The 6,507-nt window shown below is 41.6% G+C and overlaps 1 pseudogene; it reads right to left on the reverse strand.

Moving 5' to 3' along the window:
- Positions 1-781: 781 nt before the first annotated feature.
- Positions 782-1,272, reverse strand: LOC138148170 (POU domain, class 5, transcription factor 1 pseudogene; annotated as a pseudogene).
- Between the last annotated feature and the right edge of the window lie 5,235 nt (positions 1,273-6,507).

Consider the following 6,507-nt stretch of genomic DNA (forward strand, 5'->3'; position numbering starts at 1 on the left):
AGGAATGTAAATAGTTTAACTTTGATAAGTTCCCTATGATTTTTTTCCCCTGTTTACTTTCTCATTTGTCTCTTGCTACTTATAACTGAATGTCAAATTTTCTATTCAAATCTGTTTTTATCATCAAGAATGCTTGAAAGTCCTCTACTGAACTGAATGACCACATTTTCCCCTGAAACAAGATACTCAGTTTTTCTGGGTAGGTGATTCTTGGTTTTAATCCCAGCTCCTTTGACCTCCGCAATATTATATTCCAAGCCCTTTCATCCTTCAATGTAGCAGCTGCCAGATCCTGTGTTATCATGATTATATCTTCACAATATTCAAATTATTTGTTCTTGGCTGCTTGTAATATTTTCTCCTTGATCTGGGAACTCTGCAACCTGGTTATAATATTCCAAGGAGTTTTCTTTTTGGGATCTTTTTCAAGAGGTGGTAGGTATATTCTTTCAACCTCTATTTTACCCTCTGGTTCTAAAATATCAGGGGCAACTTTCCTTGAGCATTTCTTTCTTTTTCTTTTCAGATTGCTTTATTTAAGAGTTGGGAGATGAAAGAGGTGCAGAAATAACAAACAGCAAACTTCCCAACTTCCCCCCACCCATTCCCCTCCAAAAAATCTGTTTATGAATCTCTGAAATATTGATCCCAACCTTCCCTCTTCCTAAATACCCCCAGGATACAGAGAGCTTAATCTTCCAACTCCCAGACCTTAAATCAATTTGTTGGTTTCCTCATCTCTGGTCTCTTACCTCCTCTGCCCCAGCATGGGCTAAGCCCTTCAGCTTGAATGCATAGTAGAGCTCAGAGGGGTAACAGGGAGAGAGGAAAATGCATCTCCCTCTGTGGAAGGAGGTGGGGAATAGAGAGTGATGAAATTAGGGACCCAGTAACTGGGATGACTGAATGGAGGGTCTGGAGCTAGGGGAAAAGGCATAGGTCCAACAGGGAAAGAACCAGTTGGCTCAAAATCTTCTCGGGATGAATTGCTATTGCTGTGTTTGCCCTTCTGACACCGCTTACAGATCCAAACTCGGACAACATCTTTCTCAAGACTCAGCTCCTCAGCAATACTGCTGATCGGCTGAAGTGTAGGCTTGGGGCACTGGAGAAACATTGTTTCCAAGTTTCTCCTAATTCCATTCTCAATGCTTGTATGCTTCCTCTTTCTGGCTTGTTGAATGACTGTCAGCCTTGCACAGCTCCTGAAGGGTGACCATTGTCATCTGCATCTTCTAGCCACTTCTGTACCAGAGGTTCGAGCTTACACATGTTCTTGAAGCTGACCTGTAGTGCCTCAAACCGACAAATGTTGGTCTGGCTAAAATCCTTGCCAAAGAGAGGCCCCAACGTGATGCCCACATCAGCCTGGGTATAACCCAAAGTGATCCTCTTCCTCTTTAGCTCCTTGGCAAACTGCTCCAGTTCCTCTGGGGAAGGGGTCTCCTGTGACTGCTCATCTCCTTTCTCCACTGGTTCAATCTTGGTGACTCGAACAGTGGCGCTGGGATCTGGAGAGCTGCCCTCTGAAGCGCTCTCTACCCCGGGACCTACATCGCCATCAGGGACCACGATCTCCTGAGCAGGCTGAGCCATCACTCCCACATTGGGCTGAGGTTCACAGTAGACACCCTGTCCCCACATATCATACAAGGGGTGGTATGGGGCCATTGCCCACTTGCGGGGTGAGCCTTGAAAGCCAGAGCAATTCCATGTAGGCTCAGAAACTCCAGCTCTGCCACCATGGTGGTGAGAAATATTCAGGAGCCAGGTGTCTGGCCATGTGGCTCCTGGAAGGATGATTTCTACGTTCTTTTTTTTGATCACCGCTTTCAGGTAGTCTAATAATTTTTAAATTATCTATCCTGGATCTATTTTCCTGGTCAGTGTTTTTTCCAATGAATTATAACACGTTGCCTTCTACTTTTTAGTTCTTTTGGGTTTCTTTAATAGTATTTTGATTTATCACAAAGTTGCTAGCTTCCATTTGCTCCAATTTAATTCTGAAGGAATGATTATTTTCAATGAGCTTTTGAGATTCTTTTTCCATCTGGCAAATTTGGCTTTTTAAGGCATTCTTCTCATTGGCTTTTTGAGCCTCTTTTGCCATTCGAATTAGTATATTTTTTAAGGTGTTATTTTCTTCAGTCAGGTTGCTGACTCAATTTTCATGATATTTTTGCATTATTCTCATTTCTCTTCCTAATTTTTACTCCACTTCTCTTATTTTGTTTTCAAAATCCTTCTTAAGCTCCTCTATGCCCTATAACCAATTCATGTTTTTTATTGGAAGCTTGTGGTGCTGGAGTTCTGATTCTGTTTTCTTCCTCCTATTCCATGTTTTGATCCTTTTTGTCTCCAAAAATGGAATTCACAGATTGCTGTGCTTACTTTTTTTCTTTGCTTGATCATGTTGCCACTCAATTACTTGACTTTTGAGTTTTTTGCCACAGAACTCTGCTTCCAAATTGGAGAGCTTTCTCCCAAATAGCTGGGGGTTTCACAGCTTCCAGAGATATTATTTGGCTGCCCTCTTTGAAGCCTCCACTGGCTCCAGCTCCTGGTCACCACCCCCCCCCCCCCGCCCAGCCCCAGGAACTCTACCCTAGACAGCAATCCAGATTCAAGCAGGTTAAAGCAAGAGAGATTACCCCTCAGAATGTTTTCTTGGTCCCCCTTCAATCTGCAGGCCAGGAGTTCTGAAGCAGCCATGCAGAGCCAGCTGCATGGCCCCCACTCTTCAGAAACTTCTACCTCTGGGGGCCAGAGGCCAGACCATAATCCAAAACCCCCTGTTCCCAAAGTTCACTGAGTTCTCACTTTGTCTTTGGCATTTATGGGCTGATAATTCTGGAAACCACCACAGCTCTGTGTAATGGAAATGCAAATTTAAAGATCTTCCCCGTCCCTAGGCTAAAGTGCACCTGGAGCCTGGTGTGGGAGGCTTGTTTTTCAGTTGATATTTTTGATTGGCCAGTGGGTCCAAAAGGTTGTTATATTCTCTGAGCCAGGAGAAGGCTATATAAGCCCTGATGTGTAGCTTTGTTTTGGGGGCTCACTTTGAGAAGTGTTCTGTGATTTGATATGGATTCTGGGAAGCCGTTGTCCAGAGCCCTTTGGCTTTGAAAAACCCAGATGTTGAAACCCAAGTGTTGATTTGGTATGGATGTAATGGTTGGAAAGTTTGGAAAGCTGTCTACTTGATCTGTTTCTGTCTTGATAATTCTTTCTGTATACTTTGAAGTTCGGGGTGCTGACCTTTTTCCCCTGAACTAGGTGAATGATACATATCTGACTGATTAAAGTAAGCTTGTTAACCCATTTTGGGTTGCTTTCCTTTATCAAAGCAGATCTAAGAACCTGTATTGGCAGCAAACCCTGAGGACGCTTGGGGTGCTTGCTGCTACACTCTGGTGATCCACTCTCCAGAAAGTCCTTCTAGCCTGGCATGGTACAGCCTCCCTGGGGCTAAAACCATGGGCTCACGTGGGGCTGGGCTCTGCTCTCAGCACACTGCAATGGACCCTCCCTGCAGGCCTGCCAGACTCTCTTCAGAGGGAGGTTTGTTTCTCTCTGTCATTTTGTGGGCTCTGTACTTCTAAAGTTTGTTTAGTGTCATTTTTACAGGTATTTGAGGTGGTTATGGGGGAAGCACAGGGAGTTTTCCTGCTTCTACACCACCATTTTAGCTCCTCCCCCAAGGATTCATTCCTTTCTTCTTTTGTGGAAAGCCTATCTTGCCCATCCTTTACATTTCTGTAATGCCAAGCAAAGGAAACTTCCCAAGGTTCAAAATACCAGCATATGTGCTCTCCATTTTATTCAATGAAAAATTAAGAACAGAGAAGATCAAAATATGACATCATTCAAAATACAGCATTTACTAAGTGTGATTAAATAATCTTCAACTACTACCCCCAAGTGTGATTTAATCAAGTACTACTTCACCCCTGGACATTACATTCATTGAATCAATCAGAAAGTCCCTCTTCTAAATGCTAATCCACCCCTAGACTGTACCCTCATCTAGTCCATCACAAAGCCCCTCTTCTCAAATAGAGATTAGTTTCCAATCATAAGTAAAGTACATTCATTTTTTCAATCACAGAGCACAAAAAGGTCAAAAGGCCCCCACCCTTGGATCACAATTGAATCTACCCCAGAGTTACAAGAACCTTAAGCACAGCATTTAATACCCAAATGGAGGTCTTTTCTTCATCTTGACATGAGGCAAGTTCTCAGCAATCTTTGTTCCTGGGGAGACAAAGCTTAGCAAGGCCACAAGATACATTGCCAGTCTCTTCATTAATTCATTCTCTGTCTGCAGAACAGTCCTAGGACCCCTGAAAACATTAGCCAAAGCCCCTTCCAGGATTTCTGTAAACATACAACAAGAAATTCCTTCTTCATGGCTTCTGAACCAACAGCAGGGTTCCCAGACCCCTGCAACAACAGCACTGTCCTTCACCAGTGGAGAGTATTCACTCTCTGTCTGCAGAACAATCTCAGTAGCTCTGAACCAACAGCAAAGTTCCAAACCTTCTGCAACAACAGGACTGTCTTTCGCCAGTGGACAAATCTGGCAAAACAACATCAAAACAGACAGAAAAAGTACCAGCATAATAGCCATGTCTCCTCAATCCTTGGCAACTCTGGGTGGCAGCTCTCAAAAGTCCTGGGAAATTCAAAGTGGCCCTCAGCAATGCTCTCAGTCTCTCTCCACCTCCAAAGTGCTACTTTCAAAAAGTTCTTCTGCCTCTCTCTTGTGTCTCTCTAAATTTACGTCACCAGCTCCTCCAAGTTCAGCCCTCTCTTTTCATGTCAACAAATCCATCCCACAAGTGGGATTAACAAGCTCTGGGTTTTAACACAATCTATTTGAAAACCAAGCCAATACAGGGGGATCTTTACATTCCATTACTATCACTTTCCACCCCTCCAGGATCCTTGGCCTTACAATCTCAATATAAATGGCCATGGATCCTGGAACAAATAGAGGCACTATGCTTTGTATTCCTTGCTGACTATGCCATTATGTAATGCCAAGCAAAGGCAACTTCCCAAGGTTCAAAATGCCAGCATAGGTGCTCTCCATTTTCCTTCATATCTATGTTTTGTTATAACCTGAAATTCTTAAGAATAAAAAGTATATCTTCTCAAAGGATAAATGTGCCAGATAATAGTTTAAAATTGTCATTGGCACAAACATTTTAGAGAGTCAGCACTTTGTGAACTGTTTCTTTTCCACAAAGGCCTGAGATATCCTTTAATGGAAGAGCATTGTTTTCCACAATTACATGGCTTGGAAATCTAAAACAAATATAATCCATATTTGTCAATAGCATGAGAAGCCACAGGATATTTATTTTCTTTTAAGGAGCTGAAGGACAAGAAGGTGTTCCTTGGAAAATTTTACCCACAGGAGCCAAGATGAAGAAAAGGTTAAATGTTTTCTCACAATTATTTCCTAAAAACTTCTATTTCATTCTGTTACTAGTTGTTTTATTTTTCAAATCTTAAAAATACTTTCCATTAATGAACTGTATTCACCCTACTCTCATGCCCAGAATTTCCCTACAGCTACAGTAATACCAAATGAGTTCAAATTTGCCTCCTTATATTTGGAACTGTATTCATGTTGCTTATGGTCTACATTTTTACTCTGATACTTCTTGTGTAACTGTTAATCAGTTTAGTCAACAAAACAACCTGAAAGTACAATTTTATTAATTCAACTTTCCTTTCCACTCCAACAACCTCATAGATCATAAAAGGATATATAAGTATTTGGAATTTTCTATGTTTTTTGGATCTCTAGTAAAAAAACATGAGGGAGTATAAGCAATTAGATTTTTTTTACTTTGGAGATAAATTTTATTTATCATGGGAAACAAAGGAAATGACAATGATTATCGGGCATAGTAGTTGTCATTTCTTCAGTAGTACATCATTATTACATAGAAGGAGAATTTATTTCTCAATGTATTTCTCCTGCTTCTCTTTCTATGACAGTACCTACCCAGTCATAACAATTTTTATTACAGCTACAATGATAAATTGATATATGAGGTCATGCTTAACTGAATTCAGAGAGGCTCATCATAATTGCACTTGATATCATGCAATGAATTGGTTTTGTACAAAGCAACTCATGCAACCTACTATATATAAATATATTTAGTATCATAGGATTTTAGAGATAGAATAATCCAGGGTGGCCAGGTGGGGCAGTGAGTAAGAGCACTGGCCCCAGAGTCGGGATGACCTGAGGATCGAATCTGGGCTCAGATACTTAGCACCATACCCAGAAATAACTGGCCATGTAACCCTGAGTAAATTACTTAACCCCAATTGCTTAAAGAAAAAATGGGGCAGCCAGGTGGCACAGTGAGTAAGAGTGCTGGCCCTGGAGTTGGGAGACACGGGATTGGTTCCAGCCTCAGATACTTAACACTCACACAAAATAACTGGCCATGTAACTTGAGAAAGTTACTCAACCCCAATTGT

The sequence above is a fragment of the Petaurus breviceps genome, unplaced genomic scaffold, assembly GCF_028583685.1.
Source record: "Petaurus breviceps papuanus isolate PSGF00001 unplaced genomic scaffold, PetGlider_PUasm1.0 90822, whole genome shotgun sequence".
Classification (NCBI taxonomy): Eukaryota; Metazoa; Chordata; class Mammalia; order Diprotodontia; family Petauridae; genus Petaurus; species Petaurus breviceps.